At 38.6% G+C, this 22,623-nt stretch overlaps 1 long non-coding RNA gene across 2 annotated transcripts; it reads right to left on the reverse strand.

Annotated features, from left to right (window-relative positions):
• Positions 1-454: 454 nt before the first annotated feature.
• LOC113250708 (uncharacterized) lies at positions 455-21,956 on the reverse strand. 2 transcript variants are annotated; one of them, XR_003314173.4, is made up of 3 exons: positions 21,708-21,956; positions 21,207-21,404; positions 455-3,376 (listed from the first exon to the last, which is right to left on the reverse strand). It is a non-coding gene; the product is annotated as an uncharacterized LOC113250708 (long non-coding RNA). The 2 variants fall into 2 exon arrangements; XR_007188495.2 differs by lacking the exon at positions 455-3,376 and adding an exon at positions 13,890-15,960.
• Between the last annotated feature and the right edge of the window lie 667 nt (positions 21,957-22,623).

Raw genomic sequence — 22,623 nt, forward strand, 5'->3', positions numbered from 1 at the left:
TCCAAACACCCTTCAAACTTTGTGTTCCAGAAAGCCCAACCCAGTGTGCATCCCTTGGTTGTACAATTTTTCTGTTATTCCCGGGAAGCCTGATAGCCACAGCTGAGATTTCAGTTTTTCTAATTTGCATATGTATTCTTTACAAACCAAAGGAATAAGAACCAAATCCCAACCCTATTCCCTGAGGGCACGGGTCTGAGTTTCCGTATCTTGCAATCCACAATTGCCTAACATACCACAGTCAAAAAGCTAAGAGATGGTGGTGCTGAAACTGTAGCCCTGGGTTACTATTCTCCATGTTGCAACTCTCACCTTTAGGGACAGAACAAAAACGGAAATGAGGGGGTATTTCTTTAACATTTCAATACCAATATTTGAAAAATTGCCAAAATGTTATATTTAAAAATCTAAAGGTGTGTAACATTTGTTTTAGGAATGTACATGTAATACGTTATTGAATTTTTAAGAAAAATATTTAATGATTTTATTTAAAAAATAGTTTGAGGACTCAATTTATCAGTTTTTACATTTGACATTGTAATTTAAAGCTCAAATTTTCTCTCTTTCACTAAGGAAGTTAAAAAGACCTGTTTTTGTTTTTGTTTTTAATATGCTTTCACAGTCCTGAAGTTATATAAATAACATTTTTAAGGTTTGTTGTTGTTTTTGTTGGTCTTGAGCACCTGTTAGTTCATCTAGGCCAATGTATTTGGAATCCTTTATACAACAGAACTTTTTCCAAGGCCAACATAGTTTGCATTCACTTGTGTCACGTAGGTTTTCATTTCCCCCAGCATACTTTCACAAAATGTTTTTGGTAAACAAGCCAAAGGAAAGAGTAAAAAGTAGCATTTGATTTTTTGTAAAATCAGCAAAAGCCTTTCCTAACGAAACTGAATTCTTTTTCTATTGTCGAGTCATAAACTTTTAAAGCTGGAAGAGACTCCCATCTATTCCAACATCTTCATGTTCCTGCAACCCGGAGAAGTAAAGCAACATACCTGACTCTAGGGTTAGTTAACAAAACATCAAAGACTAGAATTTAGGCTTCCTGACAGAGATTAGTTAAAATAAGCTGAAAGCATTTGAATATTTTCAGGATCGTCTGTCTGTGTGTAAGTAGACGGGGTGCATAATTTAGGCATAACACAGAAGTTTACCTCTTAAGCAATCAGTAGTGCTTTAAAACTATTAGAAATAATAGAAAATGAAATAAAATTTCAGACTAAGGAAAGATTCTAATTTCAGCAATTTACTGTCACTCTTAATTAACATAAGCTTTGTAATAGAGATTAGCAAAGGAGGCTAAGTTAAAAGCAAATTACTTAGGTAAATTGTTTTTTAAATGCTTCTAGCAACATATAATACATTACATAATAAAATACAGTAAATCAACTATGCCAATTTTTATAGTTCTCTCCAATAAATTTTCTTCCAATAAGTACCATTAAATGTCACTATATTTTATTCTCAAATAGGTGTTCCTGAGTCAGAACTCTGCTTGCAAGTACCAAAGCCAATTTCAACTGAATTGGGATGAAGGGGTGATAGATTTTCTGGAACAATACTGTAGATTTTCTGGAATAAGAGTGAGGTAGCTGAAGCACACTAAAGAAAGATTTACATTTCTGGATATTCGAGTAGGCAGTTAGCTAGGTTCTAAAAAGATACTTGGAGGCCAACAACTAGGAAACCATGGCTAGCACTTCACAAGAAGCCAGATCAAACCAGACGGGCCCAAGATGGTGGGAAACATGACAGGAAACCCCTGCCCAAATAAGGAAGAAAAAGTACAGAAACCTTGCTTCCAAGAAATCCCAGCCCCAAGAAATGAATATTCCACCTGCTAATTCATAACCTTCAGTGAAAGATAGAATCCCAACTCCCAGGGTATGCAGCTCTCTCTCTCGAGCTTGCTGTCTCTCACATCTCCAAAGTGTACTTTTGCTTTAGTAAACTTTTCCATTTGTGTTCCTCATCTGCTGCATTGTGTGTCTGTCCTTGAATTCTTTCTCATGACAAGACCAAGAACCTTCTTGGTTCTTTGGGATGAGCTGGGTTGAGTCCTCAGGACCTGGTGGGGGGGGGGCTCCCCAGTTCACCTGGCAACACGGGGATCTCAGAGACCAGAGCAGAGAGCCAAGCAAAGTCAGCATCTTCCTCAGCCCCTTCTTTGAAACCTGTTTCTCTGTGACTTGCCTTCGATCTGTCCAAAAGCAAACTAGTCTGTTCTGGACTATGTGGAGAAGAGCCCCAAGTGGCACTGGGTGGATAGCCTCGCCCTTACAGATAGTTCTTGTAGAAAACTATCAGGAGCAGCTGAGATTTTGGGTCACATGAATGTTCAAACATTGTGAACAGAACAGGTTTGGCCTATGGGGTAAAGGGCTGGGCATCATCATGGGCAGCTCCCTTTAGGGGAGGAAGTCTCCTCCTAAGAAGATTGGGGCATTACCAGGAAAAGGAAGAAAGAATACCAGGCCAACAAAATAATAGGTATTCAATGCAAAATGTGTGCTTCCCTAAAGCTCAAACTAGAAAGATGATTTTTATGAAATTTTTTTACCTACTCAAATATTAAAATTGTAATGTAAATTACTTCAAGTCTCATCATTTTGTATTAAAAACCTATACTCAAGTACCCTTTTTCTGGTTTGTTGATGCTTTTTTAAAACCTTAGCCTAGAAAAATCCTTCAGTTTATTCATGATTATGGTAGGAAAATACAATTTTGCTTGATCAGAACATTTTACTTATTACTCGCATTAGAAGTCGAAAAAATTTAGAACTAAAAATATTTTATTCAAAGCTGAAGAGGTAAAAGCACTTGATTGTCAAATTCAATCAGCATAGTGAAATAGGTCTCATTTACAGAGTATTAGTTAAGTTACAGAGAGTTCTTTAGTTTCTGTCACATGGTATTTCAATATGGGGCTAGGTCCTAGTTATTAGTAAGACAGAAAAGAATGTTAAAAACAAGCTTGGTCCAAGTCATAAGTTTTACTTTGTTTTTCTAATGTGCTCCAGTCATCAGCCAGAATACAAAGGTCAAGAACATTTACCTCAGTCATCAAGCAATGTATTCTGCTCTACGCTACAATCAGAGGCCATAGACTAAAGCCTTCCCTCCTAGCTTCAATTCTCTTGGGGTCAGAAACAGCTCTCTTGTTTATCTACACTTAAAAAAAAAAAAATCCTATGTTCTTGAACAAAACAGGGACAGACCACATTTAAAAATAATCTCCACCCATTGTCAGGCTCCCTCCACTCTGTCACTGTCTCCAGCGGCCCTGGAGAGGTGTGTGAAACTCTTCTGTGACTCCAGCTGCTGAATGGAAGCTCAGGAAAAGTCCCATTGCATCAAGTCGGAGGAGGCACTGCCAACACAAAAGCAAAGAATTGATTTGGTTGTGGGATAAAGTGGAAAATGGAAAGAATTGCCTTTTGTATCAGTCCAACTTTTCCTCTCCTTCTGAATAAAACATCATTATGTAACAAAGAGCCTTTAAACAATTTCTTTCTTTTATAAATTGGCAATTTGACAAACACAGATTGTGTCATCCTGGGTTAGAGCCACTTCTTAGGGTGTGGAGTTACTTGATTCCGGCACTGTGGGTCAGTGTACTCAAAACATGTGACACCAGCTAGGTCCGTGGCTCACAATATTATCTGAACTTTAGGCAAAAAAAGGAAAGCTTGTTTCCCTTTGGAAACTTGAAGAAAGGGAACCACGGAGCGGGCCCTAGTTGATGCTTTTATTCCAAAACCTTAACTTCTGTATACAAATTATGCAAATAAACCAAGAAATATATTCTATCATCATTCTTAAAGGGGGAAAAATTATAGTCTAGACTTCTCCACTTAAATGATGGCAGATTTGGGGCAAGAGCTGTCGCTGCTCAGCTTACCCTCCCAAAAGACAATCCTAGATGTCACATCTGTACAGAAATTGTGCCTAGATCCTTCTGAGGAAGAGTATCCTATGCGGAACGGCATTTGAAGATTGTGTTCCTGGTTGTATCCAGCTGTGCCATTTTAATATCATACGACCAACTTATAAGCATTTTACTTGGAAAAAAAGGTGAGAGTGAACAGAAACATGGGAAAAGATGTTCAATGATTAATTTGTTCATGAAATAAGAATGCAGTGCCAGCACTGCTTTAGGGACCTGCGAACAATGACGAGGACACTGTGAGTTTGCTCTTGGTCTGATTGGGAGATAGGAAATCACCCAAACACTCCAAGCAACATGGTACATACTAGAGTTGTCATTAAATTCTATGCAAAATGCTATCAACAGTCAGAGGAGTCACTGCCAATGTTTCTAGTGAAGACTTCATGGGGGCTTTGATGCTTAAACTGAGGCTCTCAGAATCAGCACTGTCTAGACTGGGAGAAGGGAGAAGAAGCAGAAGAGTGTATACAGTGTCTGTGAGGCTCTGAAAAAAACACGTCCGTGGAGGAGAAATTCAAGTATTCTTGCTGTGGCTGCATGGGCAGAGAGAGGATCATTTAAGGCATGGAAATATGGGCTGGGGGGTAGAAAATTCAATAGCCTGTGAAGCCACGTAGGTAATGTAAATGACTGAAGAAGGCTAGCAGGTCTGGGTACAAATGCATTTGCTGTGAGTGCCTGAGCAGATGGCTCCCTAGAGGACACAAAACCTCTAAAAACTATTGCATGGAATTATACTTACCTTTCCAAATGTGAGAGATTGCCTCTTTCCATAGCCTTGCCAAGATGAGCATTTCAAGTAATATTTTTCATTCATTAAACAAATATTTACTAAGTGCCTTCTATTGTGAGCTATTTGTATTAAGAATTGAGAATACAGCAGTGAATAAAACAAAAATTCCTATTGTCATGAAACTTACATTCTAGTGAGGGGGACACAGACAAAATAGATAAAGAAGTAAAAGGTGTAGCTGTCAGATAAATGCCACGGAGAAAAAAAAAGAGGGACAACCTATAGAGAATGGGAGATAGGTTGGATTTGAGATATTATAATCAGGAAAACCTCACCAAGGTAGCCATTAAACAAAGACCAGAGGATGTGAAAGAGGGAGCAATGAAGACATCTATAGGAAAAGCATTTCAAGCAGAGGAAACCACAAATCAAAGGCCCCCGAGGTGAGATCACACCTGCCTGGGAAGGGTGGTTAAGGGGAATGGGGATAGAGGGAAAGAGATTGTGTAGGAATTTTTAGGGAATTGTAAAGACTAAGGCTTTTGTTCTGAGCAAATTGAAAAAGCTTTCAGTGGTTTTCAGCAGAGGAGTGATAGGTGGGCTTTGTATTTTTAAAGATTCACTCTGGCTGCTGTGTGCAGAGCTGAATGCCTTAGGGGAAGAGTAGAAGCAGAGGTGAGAGGTGGGAGGTGAAAGCTACTGCTCAGGACAGAGGGTGGCTTGGCCTAGGCAGGGGGCAGCAGGAGAGGCAGGAAGTGGTTGGATTCTGGTTATATGTTAAAGGCAGAGCACCAGGACTTCCTGACAGATTGGCTGTGGGGTGTCAGAGAAAAAGAGGGATCCAGGGATAACTATGGTGTTTTTGGTCTAAGCGATTAGAACAATAGCATTCCACAAACCGTGGGGAAAACTGTGGGGTAAACAGTTTGCGCTGGGGGGATGGGAAAGGAGGCTTAATGATTAGGTTTTGGAACTGTTACTTTAAGATAGTTATCAGACAATAAGAATAGATTTAGAATAAGCAGCTGGATTTGAGTCCGGAGTTAAAGGAAGAGGTCTGAACTAGAAATACACATTTGGAATTTGTTGGTGTAACCTCTCCAGCTAGTGAGGTTGGAGAAAAACCAGGGGAGTGTGTTATCCTGGAAATCAAGTAAAAGAGTTTCAAAAAGGAGGGAGTGATTGGGGTGCAGTCGGTTGAGTGTCCAACTTTCAGTTTCAGCTCAGGTCCTGATAAATCAGGACTGTGAGATGAGCCTGGCACCAGGCTCCGCGCTGAGAGTGGAGTCTGCTTGAGTTTCTCTCTTCCTCACCCTCTGCCCCTTCACCCCACCTCTCTCTCTCATAAATAAATCTTAAAAAAAAAAAAAAAAAGAGGGAGTGATCAATTTTGTCAAATGCTACTAATAGGGCAAGTTTATTAGTGGGGGTTCCCTGAGAAACAGAACCAATAGGATGGATGGATATATAGGCAGATAGATATTGTATTACATCTAATGTTGGGGGGGAAATGTCAGTCCTTTGTTCTATTCAGGCCTTTAAATAAATGGATGAGACCCACACACATTATGGAGGGCAATACGCTTTATTCAAAGTCCACCAGTTTATTTATTTATGTATCTATCTACCTATTTATTTTAGTCTCCATGCTCAAGAGTCATATGCTCAATGACTGAGTCAGTCAGTCACCCCGAAAATCTACCAATTTAAATGTAAATCTCATCCTAGAACACTTTCACCAAACATTCAGAAAAATGTTTGACCAAATAGCTAGGCACTGTAGCCCAGCAAAGTTGACACGTAAAATTCACTGTCACAGCAAGTGAGATAAATCTGAGAAATGGCTATTGCATTTAGCCACATGGAGGTTATTGACAACCTTAGGAAGCAGTTTTGATGAAATGGTGGGAGGAGAAAGCTTGACTGAAAGGAGTTCTCAAGAAAATGAGAGAAGGTCCTCTTCTGGTACAAACCAAAAATTCCAAGTACTTCTGGGTGCATAGGACCTGGGGGAAAGAAAACACAGCGAACTATAAGCCCCTGGGGCAGACTGACTTGAAGTTGGCTGCCAGCACCCAGAGAGCAAGTCTACAGGCAAGATGGACAACTAATGGAAAGCAGCTCTCTCATGAAGCTGGAGATCTAGAAGGGGTAACAGTGGTCCCAGGTCACTAGTGGGGTATTTGGCTCCACGCAGAAGAGGAGCTTTCAAAAAACACATCCTCAATTTATTAATATCAACTAAATGAGAGTTATTAATCACTAGGTATAAAAAATACATAAGCAAGCAAATTTTGAGCATATCAGAAACAATAAACATCAGATCTATCACCAGGAGTTTCAGATATTGGACTTAGCAAACAAAGAATATTTAAAAAATTATAAAATGTTTAAAGAAATAAAAGATGAACGAGTAGTAAGAGGCTCTCCTGTAAGACCAGGCATATTTGAAAACAAACCAATAAGGCTTTTAGAAATAAAAGAAAATAGAATTGTTAAACAATCTTTTTTTTTTTTAAGATTTTATTTATTTATTCAACAGAGATAGAGACAGCCAGCGAGAGAGGGAACACAAGCAGGGGGAGTGGGAGAGGAAGAAGCAAGCTCATAGCAGAGGAGCCTGATGTGGGGCTCGATCCCATAATGCTGGGATCACGCCCTGAGCCGAAGGCAGACGCTTAACCGCTGTGCCACCCAGGCACCCCTGTTAAACAATCTTGATTGGTTAAAACACCTATTAGGCACAGCCAAATAAAAATATTGATAAATTAGATGCCAGATCTGAAAAAAATGATAGAGAATGCAGTACAGAAGATAAGCAGATGGCAAATATGAAAGATTAACAGCTATGGAGATAGTTGTATGAGGTTACTAGGGAAAGAGAGAGAGAAAACCCATTTGCTCCCTATGCCTAGCACCAAGCAGGCAAGCAGAAGATAAAACCCACATAGTTCATAGACACTAGCATTGAGCCACAAAATTTTAGATTGATCTGATTTATATTTCCTTTTTGTGGGGAAGTTGCAAGGAGGTTGAGAAAATGGCAGAGCCAACAGAAGTTCCTCATCCCAGTTACCAGTGATAAATGAGATGGTAAACTGTAGAACCACTTACAATGCGCATGTTTTAAGAAAGGACTACAGTCTTCCTGTACACCTGATCTTGCCATGTGACATCAGAATTGTCTTGTGGGCAGTTTTTTCTTCTATGCCTACGAACATAATTAAGTGTCTATCTATTTATAAAAACCAAAATTCAAAGAATTCTTTCAAGCTATTATCTTGCTTTCCCCTTCCATTCAGTGACAAATTTCTTGGGGAAAAAAATCAACTAGACTTGAAATGATTATTTGTTTGCTATTCATTCATTACTTCTGCCTCCCCACTTAACCAACTGAAATAGTTCTTTCAAAGTTAACAATGACTACTTATCATATTCAATGAATTTTCTTCCACTTTCTCCTTTCTGTAGTACTTGATACTGTTAAGCACTCATTTCCTTCTTTTAATCAACATACATTTACTTAGTTTTTACTAATCTCTAACCTAGGCCCTGGAGACAAATGGATCAAATGTCAAGTGGTTTACTGTCTACTTTTCAAAGAAGACAAGTGCACAGTGAAGTGAAATAAAACACTAAAGGAGAAAGTGCAACCACAAATGAGGGAGTGTTCATTTCCACCTGAGGGGAGTCAGGACAAGCTTCACATCTGAGTCTTCTTGGAAGAACGTGTGTTGCCAGGTGAATGGACGAAGACTATGGTGTCATTTGAGGCAGAGAAAGCAAGTGAACAAAGGTATAGAGGCATAAAGCATCCAGGTATGTTGCTGGGACCACAAATAGCTCAATGTACTTAGGGAAAAACATCCAACATTGGCATTAAAGCTCGAATGACAGGGGATGAAAAATCATGGAAGGCTTTGAACCCATTCAAAGGAGCATGGACTTTATCTCATGGGCACTAAGGGGGGTGCTAAAGGGATTCTTTTGTTCTCTTCCTCTTCCTCTCCCCTCCCCTCCCCCTCTCCCTTCATCATCATCTTCTCCTTCCCCTCCTCCTCCTCCTCCTCCTCCTCCTCCTCCTTCTTCTTCTTCTTCTTCTTTCTTCTTCTTCTTTCTGTATTTGCAATTTAGAAATAACCCTCTTACAGGAGATAGACCCTGGATCAGAAGGTTGTAAAGCTGGAGGAAGGAGATCATTTAGGAAACTTTTCAGTTCTGAGTGAGAGAGGGTGGGGATCTAAACTAAGATGGGTCAGGCAGGTGTGAGAGATTGTGAGCTGAGTGCATGACAGTCCCATCAGGAGAGTGAGGAGCAGGTTTTAAGAAGATGCTCTCAGAGCTGAGGAGTGTGGGCTGGTTGGCATCCCAAAAGATGTCTACTCCAGTTGATGACCATGTATGACTTTCTGGCCCTCTTGTTTTTATAATACTGATTGTTTTCCTCTTTATAAAATACCCAACTTTCATTGCAGATGATTTGAAACATCTTGTAAAGTAAGAAAAGCCACCAGATCTGATATAATATCTACATCCGATAATCTAGATATTATAAAACATTTTAAAAGTGTGAGCTATGCATATATGTACATTCTTCAAAAACTGTTTAGTATCCTATATAGAATGTTATATCCTGCTTCTAAAATGTAATTCTATACTAAAAGCACTATTGTGCATGAGATAATCTTTGAATATATCACTTCAATGATTGCAGTGTTTTATCCTATAAATGAACTATATTTACCTACTGATGAACATTAAGATTGGCTTCTGTTTTGCTATCAGATATAATGTTGTGATGAACATCTTTGCACATAACATTAGATTACTCTGATTATTTCCTGTAGAAATTCCTGGGGGACCCTGGGTGGCTCAGTCAGTTAAGCATCTGTCTTCAGCTCAGGTCATGATCCCAGGGTCCTGGGGTTGAGTCCCACATCAGGCTCCCTGCTGGGTGGAGAGCCTGCTTCTCCCTCTCCCTCTGCTGCTCTTTCTGCTTGTGCTCTCTCTCTCCCTGTCAAATAAATAAAATTTTTAAAAAATTCCTGGAAGTGAAATTACAGTGTTAGATTTATGAACAATAATAAAGTCTCTTGATACATATTGACAAACTGTTTTTCAAATACGCTGTCCCAATTGATGTTCCCATTAGCTCGGAGAATTGTATTAATTTTTTTTTTCTTTTCTAAGTGTACAGACAAAGGTTTCTTCTTTTAATTTGCATTTCCAGAATTAGAAGTTAATATATTTATTATAAATTTGTATTTTCTTATTTTGTGAATTGTTCCTTCGTGTTCTTTGACTATTTTTTTATTAGGATTTTTTTCTTGAGTTGTATTAGTTCTCTTTCTTTTTTTTTAAGATTTCATTTATTTATTTATTTTAGAGAGGGGGTCATGAGAAGCAGAGGGAGAAGGATAAGCACAATCCATGCTGAGCACAGACCCTCATGGGCTCAGTTCCCCAACCCTGAGATCATGACTTGAGGCAAAATCAAGACTTGGATGCTTAACCGACTGAGTCACCCAGGCGCCCCTAGTTCTTCATATATTAAGTATATTGATCTTTTTGTCTGACATGCTTTTTTTATGAATATTTACATATGTAGTTTAAGAATTATTTTATAGCTATATGTATTTATTTTTTCCTTTGGAACCTTTGCTTTCCTCTCAAACACTTCTTTTTTGGTGTCTGTGATACTGTTTTATCCTATTTCTTGTTTTTTGGTCTATTTCTCTATGATATCTAGCTGGCATTTCTTCCTTCTTCAAATAGAGACATTTGTCATGGTCTTTGGACTTTTTCGTTCATTGTCCTTACACTCAGAAAGCTCATCTATTCCAAATGTTTCAGTCTTTATAAATATCGACTCTCTTTGTCTAAGCAGTTTTCTGAATAATATATGTACATAGCATCAAATTCAAAAGTACAAAATAATATACAGTGAAAAATAAGTCTCTTTTTCTCCCAGATCCCCAGCCTTTTTATTTCTCTCCTAAGAGGCAACCACTATTACAATTTCTTGTGGAGCCATCTAAGAATATCCTATGCATTTACAAATATTCATACGAATATGAGCAAGCTACATACACTGTTCTACATATTACTATTTTCACTTCACAATAGATTTTGGAGATCTTTGCCTACCAGTACACATGAGACAGCATTGTATTTCATGTGAATATATCATAACATTTCAAACCAGTATTCTAATGCTAAGTAAACATTTCGTCTCCTTCAAATCTACTACAATCGATTATAAACATTATTTTGTACTTATAGGATAAGTACTTAGGACTAGAATTGCTAGATAAAAAAGTATGTATATTTTTTATTTTAATTAATTGTTGTAAAATTTCCTTTCATTTGGTTGTACCAATTTACAGCCCTGCTGTCAATGCTTGGTAATTGTGTTATAAAATTTGGGGGGTTTTGCCAGTCTGATAGGTGAGATCATCTCATTGTAGTGTATAATTAGGTGAGGATTGCTGTCTTTTTTATACATCTGAGAGAGATCTGTATTTCCTTTTTAGTAAACTATTTTTGATGTCCTTTTCCCCTTTCACTCCTATTTTGCATTGAATAGTTGGTCTTTTTTCTTAGTAATTCATAGAAATTTGTTTCTTACATATGTTGTATATATTATGCCTTAGTTTTTACATAGGATGATTTTGTTGTGTTTTATGTTCTGCAGAACTTCTGTAGTTATTATGTAAACAAATATACCATTTCTTATAGTTTCTGAGTTTGTGATATACTTGGAAAGGTCTTCCCATACTGTTATTATTTAAGACAAAATTTTCCAATGTTTATTCTTACACAGAGTTATTTTTAAATCTAGATTTTTGATCTATCTGGAATTTATTTACATGCAAAGTGTAAGGTAGGAATACAAAAAAAATTTTTTTTTACTAAGTGCTATCCACTCTCTGCAACACCGTTTGTTGAATGATTTTACTTTCCTTCCCAATTTGAAGTGCTATTTTTATCACCTTATTAGGTTTTGCAGTCCATTTCTGGATATTTTATTATGTTATATTGATGAATGTGCTCCAACCTATTTTAATTATGATAGTTTTATATTATATAGTAGGCAGTCCCTTTTCACGTCTCTGTTTTGAATTTTTCCTGGCTATCTTTGTTTATGTATTTTTACATACGAACTTTAGAATCAGCTTGTCGAGTTCTAAATTTTAAGAATTCTTACTGTTACGCTGATTGCAGTCAGTTAAATTTACAGATGAATTTGGGAAGAATCAACATCTTTATGATGCAGAGTCTTCCAATCCAAGAACATGTATGTTTTTTACTTGTTCAGGTCTTCTTTTGTGTCCTTCAGTAGTGCTTGTCTTTTATAAATGGTGAACATTTATTTTAAAGTTTATTCTCATATTTCATCTTTTTGTTCTAACATCTGCGATGTCTGTACAAATCACTTTTAAATTGATATCTCTACTTCAAAGTCTTTTAGAAGCACCACACATATATGTCTGGCTATATTTTAGATAGTTCCATTTGAAAGTTCTGCTGTTTTTATTTTATTTTATTTTATTTTATTTTATTTTATTTTATTTTATTTTATTTATTTTTTTAAGTAGACTCCATGCCCTGCATGAAGCCCAATGTGGGGCTTGAACTCATGACCCTGAGATCAAGACCTGAGCTGAAATCAAGAGTCAGATGCTTAACCAACTGAGTCACCCAGGCACCCCTGCTGTTACTTTAAACTCAACAAGGTCCAAATTTGAATTATCATTCTCCACTAGCCAAAGTGCAATCTGTCTTCTTCAGTTTTGTATCTTACCAGTGCCTGGTATAGGGCCATGTGCCTGCACATAGTAGGCTTATATATGTCTTCTGAGTTGAAACACTTGGATGTATGCCTTCTCTCTCTCTTTTCCTCTATTTCTCTCTCTCTGCTACATACACACACACATACTGAGGATGTGATACATCACTTGTAGAGCCTAGTGCAAAGGAGAAGGAGGAGGAGGAGGAAGAGAAGGAGGAGGAGGAGAAGAAAAAGGAAAGGAAGACGAAGAAGGAGAGGAAGACGAAGAAGAAGAAAAGAAGGAGAAGAAAAGAAGGAGAAGAAGAAGAGGAAGAGCCCCTGGTTAAAAAACTAGGAAAAAGTGTTATTAAATGTACTAAAATATAAAGACACATATATATATATGTATCCTCTTCCTTGACAACTTCTTATCTGATGATTTTAGTGTCTAATTAATGATCATTTCCTGATCACTATTACATTTGAGGTAACAAAATGGTATTCTTTCACCTTTAGACAACAAAAATAAGAAAAACTAAATGAAACTTTAAGAAGCTCCAATAACAAAAATGCATTGTCCTTCCTGAAGAGAACGGGAAATTGGCACTCAGGTTTAAACCCAGAACTGAGATTTCGGGTAGAAAAGCAAAGAAAAGCCTGTGAGGTAAGAAACATACCAGGAAGGGGTCTCTTTCTTCTGAGAGCTGTCTGTGCATGTCAGCAAGAATAATAGCCATTTCCTGCTAAACTAAAGCTGTGCTCTTGAACGGTTGGAAGTCCTTGGGCAAATAAAAAAAAGTAAGGACTTGGGACAACAGTCAGCAAACTCTCACCCATGGGCCAAGTCTGGCCCACAGCCTGCTTTTATAAATAAAGTTATATTGAAATAAAGTTATGATCATTTGTTTACATTGCTTATGCTGCTTTCTCACTATCACACCACATTTGAGTCATTCTAACAGATGGAATACCCCACAAAGCCTAAAATATTTACTCTCTGGTCCTTGACAGAAAAAGTTTGCAGACCCCTGGTAAAGACTCTTTGCAAATGTGTGTTTGGTAAGATGTGACATTTTCCCAGGCTTATAAGTAGAAGCCCCAAGCCAGTGAAGAATGACATACTCAGCTGAGAAGATGAAGGCCCGTCAATGAGAAGCAATAAAATCGATGGCTTTGCACTGGCTCTGGTGCCAGTCTGCCTGAGTTCAAATTATGATTCTATCACTTATTAGCTGTGTGACCTTAGACAAGATTCTGTGCCTTTGTTTGTCGTATAATGTAACCTACCTCATAGGATTGTTGTGAAGATTAAGTTAACACATACAAATCTGGACTTCCATCTGGTACACGGTAAGGCTCACTAACAGCTATTATTTTTTTTTTTTTTTTTTTTTAAGATTATTTATTTATTTATTCGACAGAGATAGAGACAGCCAGCGAGAGAGGGAACACAAGCAGGGGGAGTGGGAGAGGAAGAAGCAGGCTCATAGCAGAGGAGCCTGATGCGGGGCTCGATCCCAGATCGCCGGGATCACGCCCTGAGCCGAAGGCAGACGCTTAACCGCTGTGCCACCCAGGCGCCCCACTAACAGCTATTATTATGTTAAGCAATACTGACATAATTTTGTGTTTCCTAAAGCATTTAAGACCAAAAAATGGAGACATATTTATTGCATTAGCGCTCTGATAATCGAGATAAAATGGAATATGTCTGACCATGGCCCAGGTGTAAGGAGAAATTGTGATGTATTTGGAAGACCATAAGCCGAGATCTGTCTGGTTCTGGATAGGTAAGAGGACAACCACCAAATGTCATCTAATCTCGGAAGCAGAAGGAAAACTACAAATTCCATAAGTGAGTGTTTATTTGTATTGCGAAGGTAATGTGAGACTGTAATACTTAGTAATGCTTTTGATCTTTTTCAAAAAATTATCATTTGCTAATTTAAATAGTATCTGATATTTGGTTGAAATCACTGGATGAGTCCAGGTTTCTGTTTATAAAGCTAAAACTATGAAATTTAAATATAACTATAAAAATTAAAATCCATTAATTGTTTGTGGGTATTACTGGCTTTAAAACATTAGAAAAATATTTCCTATGATTTAATATGATAGATGTGCTAATCCTCTGTTGCTTTTGCCTTACTCATTAACCTAAAATGTGCTACACTCTGTGCAGTACAGGATTCTGTTAACTGATTTATTTATGTGTGTGTATGTGTAATTGCATTTGACCTTTTATGACTATAAAATGTTTTTTAAAGAGCTAAAAGCACTTTACATACGTACTGCATCAATTAATTTCAAAACTACATTCTAATGTGGGGAGAGAATTTATGGCTTTTATTTCCATTTAAAAATTTTAAAAATGCAAATTAACACCTTGTTCTTCTTTCTAGTTTCCAAACCATGCTGGCAGCTATTAATGCCTGTAATCAGCTCTGAGCTAGAGTGGGTACCAACCCTATCTAATTGATAAGGAAGCCAAGGCTCTCAAGGATTAAGGGATTTACTGGAGGTTGTGAAACTGTGTAGTGAGTCCTGGAATCCAGAGCTGGGTCCTCCACCATCTCCTTTTTAAAAGTCAAATTTGGGTAGAATTCTCTCTTTGAATCTCATTATCTTACAGGATCTTTCCTTCCAAGGTCTGTCACTCCAGTCCACATGTGAATCGGTTTTAGAGTCAGGAATAAGTTCAGATCTGCTGACTCTCAAACTGAGGTACTTGTCACAGCTTTACAAGTATGTTATCAAGCAAAAAGATGGGTTTATTTTCCATTTCTAAATCTGAACAACTATGGCTATACACACAAACCATATACACAGTTAACTATATTACTCTCTAGGAATTTTTAATCCCATAGAAAATTCATGTATACTCAAAAAGAACTCGTACGTTAGGGAGATTTTTACATGGAAAGTTTGTGAAAAGCACAACTCTGAACTGAGAGACAAAGGGCCTCTTCATGAGTATAATAAATAAGAGACCTGCCACCTGCTTAATATTTTCCTGTTCATCCTTTTCCTAAGTAATATGAATTTGGAGTCCACTGTTTGCCTAGAAACTCTTCAGTGAAGCCTGAAGGATGAAAATGCTGGACATTTTAAACGCAGCAAAAATATGTCCACGGTGGCTGGATATTTAAGTTGGTGTGTGTGACTAGAAAGGAGATAGTTGTTTTCTCATTTGACATTGCCTCACTGCCCCCCCCCCACTACCTACAAATGCTGGTTCCACAGGAAATTAAGGTCCTGAGGTATGCTGTAGCAAGCCATTTATTATTGAACATTTTCAATAAAATGGCTCATAGAAGAGTAAAATAAAATCCTTGAGGGCAAGGATTTCCTTTGTGTTTGTTGCACTTTGATGTACCTACTTTATTTATTTACCTGTTATATGTAAAACAACTGGAGCCCCCAAAACAATGGAATTCAATATGGGATGCAATCCATCTGGGAACAGCCTCAGCTGAAGAGCTGGTCTATCCACTGACCACACTGGAAGACACAAGGGGAAGTTCCAACTATTCAGCAAACTTAGCTTCCAGTTGGGTTAGAGCCCAGCTCTTACTTAACCTATGCAATCATTGCAGTGAAGTTCAGAAGAATGATCTGAACTAAACAACTAAGAAAGTTCTATATTTTTCTACACCTAAAAGGAGAGACAGAGAGCGAGAAAGAAATTATTTCAGGGTTCAGTTTCTTCCAAAACGCTTCAAAGGCTTCACATCCCTCTCAAAATCACCGTCAAGGCCTCTCTAACTTTGGGCTCCCTAGATACAGACACTAAGGTGGAGAGTTGTATCTGGAAAGTTTATTGGGGAGTGATCTCAGGAAATATACCTGTAAGGAAGAAATGCCGAGAAAAAAGCTGAACTGCGGTTGGTTACATATGAGGTCTCAGCCAATTTGAAGGGGAAGTCTAAGCTGGGTGCTCCAAGCTGACAGAAGAGGCCTTGGCCTAGCCATTATATTCCCACATTAGCCAGTCATTAGTCAGGGGCTGCTCCCTACAAGGAGTGCAGATTTGGGGAAGGTTACCAAGGGTAAGGACCAAGGGTTACTAAGGGTAAGGACCATGGAAAGACACACCACGAGCCCACTGGCAGTAGCTAGGGGTGGGTGCATCAACCCAGAAAAGAAGGGTTGGATAGAGGGCCATTGCCTCCACTATAAGTCCCTACATGATGTGACCTCTTCGTATCACTGATCTCATGTCTTCTCTAGCTGCACTGGCCTCCTTACTAGGTCCTGAAACTGCCAGGCACGCTGCCCTCTCAGGACCTTTGTTCTTCTTCTTCTTGTTTCCTCTATCTGGAACACTTTTAAGGTGATCAGTTGTTTTGGTTTGCCTGAGCTGGGACCTTCCTGGTTTTAGCACAGGAAGGCCTACAACCTGGGAACCCTCTTGGTCCCAGCCAGGCTGCAATTGTTGGTCACCTAAACTTCTTCCAGATGATGAGGGAGCAGAAGGTTGGCTGAAGACAAAGCATAAGCTGACACCCCGCAACCTCCCCCTACCCCCTACTTCTGGGTGGGATATGTGATGTTCCTCCAGGAAGTTCCTAGCTATCTTCATGTTAATGCCTTGCTAGAGGGAAAAACAACCTTAACTTGACAGTGGCAAGGCTTCCAGTATCCTGTGAGTCTTCTTTAACATATGAAAGTACTTTCTCAACCTCCCTTTTTCCTTACCTCCCCCAACTCCATAGTATATAATCAGCCACCCCTCATAACCTGGGGCCGCAGCTCTTTCTGCCCACGAGTCATGTCTCCGTGCTTTAATAAACCACCATTTTGCACCAAAGACGTCTCAAGAATGTCTCAAGAATTCTTTCTTGGTTGTGGGCTCTGGACTCCACCGCACCAAACCTCGCCTGTATTCCAAAACCACATCACAGATTCCACATGCTTTACTCCTTCACCTCCATCAAGTCTTTGCTTAGATTGCATCTTCTCTGACTATCCTGTTTAAAATTGTACCCTCTTACCCCCACACACATGCTCTCAATTCCCTTTCCCTGCATTTATTTTTTTCTTGTGGCACTTAATATCTTCTAATATGCTATCCACTTCTTTGTTTTATTTAGTGTAAGAACACAAATCCCATGATGACGGTTTTTGGCACACAGTAGGCACTTGATGAAATAAATAAATAGTTCTGGTATTTTATAGAAAGCATATAGCTCCTGGTTTGTATGCAACATATGCTATCCTTTAATGATTAGTTAAAAATATTTCAGATTGTAATCATTTATTGTTAATTATTTGGCAATTATGCTGGTAAAAGGTCAAATTGATCACAGAATCATTTCTTTGGTAAGCGAATGGAGAAAGGATTTTAAATGAAATCATTCTACTTCGTGCTTGATGGTAATGACATGCTATTTTTACATTTTGTGAAATAACAGATTACTTATTTAGAATTTGCAACTTGAAAAAATAGGCTGGAAAAAAAATGGGGCAATCTGACTGACAGCATTGGCCAGCGTGAAACGAATACCTGGTAAAAGCCATTTCCTACACACATCTGTATAAGCAAATGTTTACACTGGACACAGGACAGCTCGAGACTAAAATTCCAGCAGCCACAAAGTCAAAGCATTAGCTTTTGCTTTCTCATCAGTGTTTCATATTTTTTTTTTGAAAGAAGGGCAGAAGAAGAAAAAGGGGTATTGTTTGTAGAGATAAATATATATTTGTACTTGAAAGAAAATTTTTTAGAAAATATAATATTCAAACACATATTTTCATTTCTATAAAATGTAACAGATGCTTTGACTCTTATTTTTGAGAACTTCGTCCAACCATAGTTCTGTCTGCTCCACAAAGAGTGAAATATAAGAAATATGAAATGATCTCTCATAATATTTTAATTGAACTTTTTTGCTTTCAGTTTTAGTAGACAATTAATATTCCTTCAAACTCCTTATCAGCCAACTTTGGATATGGGCAAATAACTATTATTCTCAAGCCCATGAAGAATTTTTAAAACCAAAATGTAGAAAGTTATCCTTTAATTTTATTTCTGAAATATTTTATCCTAAGAAAATACAGTAAATGAAACCCAACTGAACATAGCCTCAAGATAGGAATTATGCATTTAGCTTTCCATTATTTATTCAAGGAGTCATATACCATGTCATTGAGTTAAAATAGATCCTGTATCCTTGTTCTGTTTACAAAACAATAGAAAGAGTTAATTCACCTAGGTTCTTTACCTGAAAAAGCCCATGATTGTAACATATAGCCAGGAGGCTCACTTTGCTAATCAAACTTTTGCCTCCTAATATCGAAAAGGCAATAAATTCAAATCATGTTTATTGTATCTTTATTGCGATTCTAATAAATTGCAATTCTTCATTGCAGCTCTACTAAAGATGTTCCATTAATAAGTTTACATTCTGGGATGTCTGGGTGGCTCAGTCGGTTGGGTGTGTCTGCCTTCAGCTCAGGTCATGATCCCGGGGTCCTGGGATCAAGTCCCTCTTTGGGCTTCCTGCTCAGTGGGGAGTCTGCTTCTCCCTCTGCCTGCCACTCCCCCTGCTTGTGCTCTCGTTCTCTTTTTCTCTCTCTGACAAATAAATAAATAAAATCTTTAAAAAATAAGTTTACATTCTCTAAAGCTATAAGTTAAACTCCAACATGGACTCAAGTAATAGATGGAATTTTTTTTAATTAAATAAAATTGGTTAAGTACTGTTATGCACTCAATTTAGTCTCTGCCCACCCCCAAGCCACAAATTCATATTTTGAAGTCCTAACTTCCAGTACCTCAGAATATGACTGTATTTGGAGATAGGGCCTTTAGATAGGTGATTAAGTTAAAATGAGGCCTTTAGATGGGACGCCTGGGTGGCTCAGTTGTTAAGCGTCTGCCTTCGGCAGAGGGCGTGATCCTGGGGTCCTGGGATTGAGCCCCACATCGGGCTCCCTGCTGGGAGCCTGCTTCTTCCTCTCCCAATCCCCCTGCTTGTGTTCCCTCTCTCGCTGGCTGTCTCTCTCTCTCTCTGTCAAATAAATAAATAAATCTTTTAATAAATAAAAAAAAATAAAATGAGGCCTTTAGAATAAGCCCTAATCCAACCTGACTGCTGTCCTTATAAGAAAAGGAGATATGGACAAGCAGAGGGACACCAGGGATGTACCAGAACAGAAGAAACACCACGTGAGGACACACGTGTAGGTGAAGGTGGCCATTTGCAAGCCAACATCCTGATCTTGGAGTTCCAGCTTCCAGAACCATGAGAAAATAAATTTCTGTTGTTTAAGTCACCAGTCCCTGGTATTTTGTTATGGCGGCCCTAGCTGACCAATACAATGTACATTTAAAGTATAGTAGTTGTTAACTCTAATTATAACAGTTAAGCCACTTTCCACTTTTTATTTATTTGTTTATTTATTCATTCATTCATTCATTCATTCATTTATTCATATTTATTTTGGAGCCGAATGTGGGGCTTGAACTCATGACCCTGAGATCAAGACTTGAGCTGAGATCAAGGTTAATTGACTGAGCCACCCAGGTGTCCCTACTACTCTTCTAGCCCTTGGTTAAATGCAATTTAAAGTTTTTTGTTTGGTTGGTTGTTTTGTGGACCCTGGCATGGGGGCTGGAAAATTTTTGTTTGCCCCTTGCCTTCACCAAACATCCTTTGTTCCTTCCTTTTATCCATTCTTCCCTCCTTTATGCCTTGCTCTCTGTTTCCCTTCAGTTCTTCCCCTTCCTGTGCTTTTGAAATGACCCACATGCTGCATCCAGATGTCTTTAGATATATGGAAAGGGAAAAAAAATATCATTTTATTTTAAACAGAACAAATAGAGAAGCTGAAAGTTAGGGGGAAATAGATGATACCAGATCTCTTGAAAATAATTGGGGTGGCATTCTTCCTTGTCAAATTCTACGATATTTCGATAGACTTCTAGTTAAATTATCGTTTTTCCTAACTATTTAATGATTTTACATTTCACCACCTTTGAAACCTTCCTCTTATTTTCTTTTCTTTGAAGAAAAAAGTTCTCCCAGTTTTTCTTTTTTCTATAACCTTTCTTTTTTACTTTGAATCTTTCTATTCACATTCTTGACTGATTTTTCTCCATTAGCAATCATGACTTGACAAATAACAGGTACGTAAGAAATGCTTCCTTGATGAATATATAAATATCAAAATACATCCTGCTGTTCTCCACCTCTCACCATCCCACCAGCTGTGGCCCTGCTCTGAGCCTCATCATCTTCTCCTAGGTCCTGGCAGAGGCTCTTCTTTGGTCTCTTGCTTCTGAAGGTCTATTCTCAACACAGCAGCCAGTGACTTCTATTTTATTATTATTTTTTTTTCAAGTGGGGTCCACTCTAGTCTTGAACTCACCGCCCTTAGATCAAGACCTGAGCTGAGATCAAGAGTTGGACACTCAAATGAGTGAGCCACCCAGGTGCCCCTCAGCCAGTGACTTTTAAACTATAAGGTAAATATGTCACTGCCCTATTGAAAGCTTGGCTATGATTCACCATTTACTCAGAATAATACACCAAGACCTTATGATAATCTACAAGGCCCCATGTGACCTGCCCTCACCCTGCATTCTCACCCATCCCTTCCATACTGGCACCTGCTCTTCCTCAAATACCTGTAGGAAAGTCTTATTTTAGGGCCTCTCCCTGTTTCCCACCAACTCCAGAGTTGTACCTTTTCCATTATATTTCTTCCATCTCCATTTTCTTTTTTTCCTGTTCATTACTCACCCTCTGAGGTCCCAGCTGATAAATCCCACAGACCTGTCAGCTCTCATCTTTATTTACTCCCACCTCTTGGACTGTTCTTGGGTCTTCTTGGTAGGCTCCATCTTCTCTTCCTGACCTCAATATTCTGTGTCTTGAGCCTTCTCTTTTCTTCTGTGCGTGTTCTCCAGAACATGAGAGAGAAACTCATCCATTTCATGACTGTAAATACAACATCTGTGTTATGTGCTGAATATTTACAGATTAACGTCTCTAGCCCAAACCTCTCCTCCGCACTCAACACTTGGATATCCAGTTACGAACCTGCCATTCTCTGAACGTCCCCCTTACCATGTCCAACATGCTTTCTCTCAATCCTGGTTGTCTCTTAGCTCTGCAGCTCAGAACAGGGCACCATCACCCACCTAGATGTTTGTGCCAACAACTTGGAAATCATCCTCCATTCTGCCCTCTCCCTATCTATACCCATCCCATCTAGTCTAATAGCAAACCCTGCAATATTACCTCCTTAGTAAATCCTAAACCAATCCACTCTCCACACTTGTTTTCTTCTCCTACTTCTAGGTCTCATTTGTCTCTCTTTGGATGAGAGGTCCCTGCTTCTACTCTTCCTCCCATGTCATGTTCCAGACCTCATCACTTTCCCTTGGACCACTGCCATAGCCTCTTGCCTTCTGGCACCATCTAATCCTTTCCCCACATTGCTGCCAGTTGGGTCTTTTTAACATGTGAGATCCAGAATCTTTAGTATTGCATACAAGGCCTTTTGTAATCTGGTGTTTCTCTGTGTCTCCAAATTTATCTCCCTGTCGCCTGTCACATACACTACACCCTCCCCTGCTTCTATGCTTTTGCTGTGCTGCTCAGGACAACCCCCATTATTCATCTGCCTTACTCTCATTTGCCCTTTAGAAGCTCTGTTCAGATTTTATCCCTTCTAGGAAACCTCCCTTGATTTCTCACATTTAAGTGGCCCTTGGGTTCCCTCTCTAACTTCTGCCATGGCACTTACCACAGAATATTTTCTCTCTCCTGCCAGACTGAGAGATCTGACAGCAGGGATTCGAACTGTGTATAATTGGCACAGAGTCAGTGCTCACTTAATATTTGTCGAATAAATTAACAGATGCATAACATATCTTGAATAAAGTTAGAGAAGTACAGATATCTGGGCACGAAATAAAAAGGCAGCAAAACTGTTAACTCCGGAGAGAATTGTGAAATGGAAGGTCAACTAAGGGAGAATTTTCGTTTTCTGCTTTATGTGTTTAATTAAAAAAAAAAAATGAAAAACAAAACTGGCCTGTTGTACAGGAGTTATGAGACCAAGAGAGCCTGACATGAGAGTTGTCAAACTGGGGCCTAGCCCTTCTCTAGACTCCCAACAAAGTGAATAACCCCAGACAGACCTCTTAACTGA

The sequence above is a fragment of the Ursus arctos genome, unplaced genomic scaffold (assembly GCF_023065955.2).
Source record: "Ursus arctos isolate Adak ecotype North America unplaced genomic scaffold, UrsArc2.0 scaffold_1, whole genome shotgun sequence".
Taxonomy (NCBI): domain Eukaryota; kingdom Metazoa; phylum Chordata; class Mammalia; order Carnivora; family Ursidae; genus Ursus; species Ursus arctos.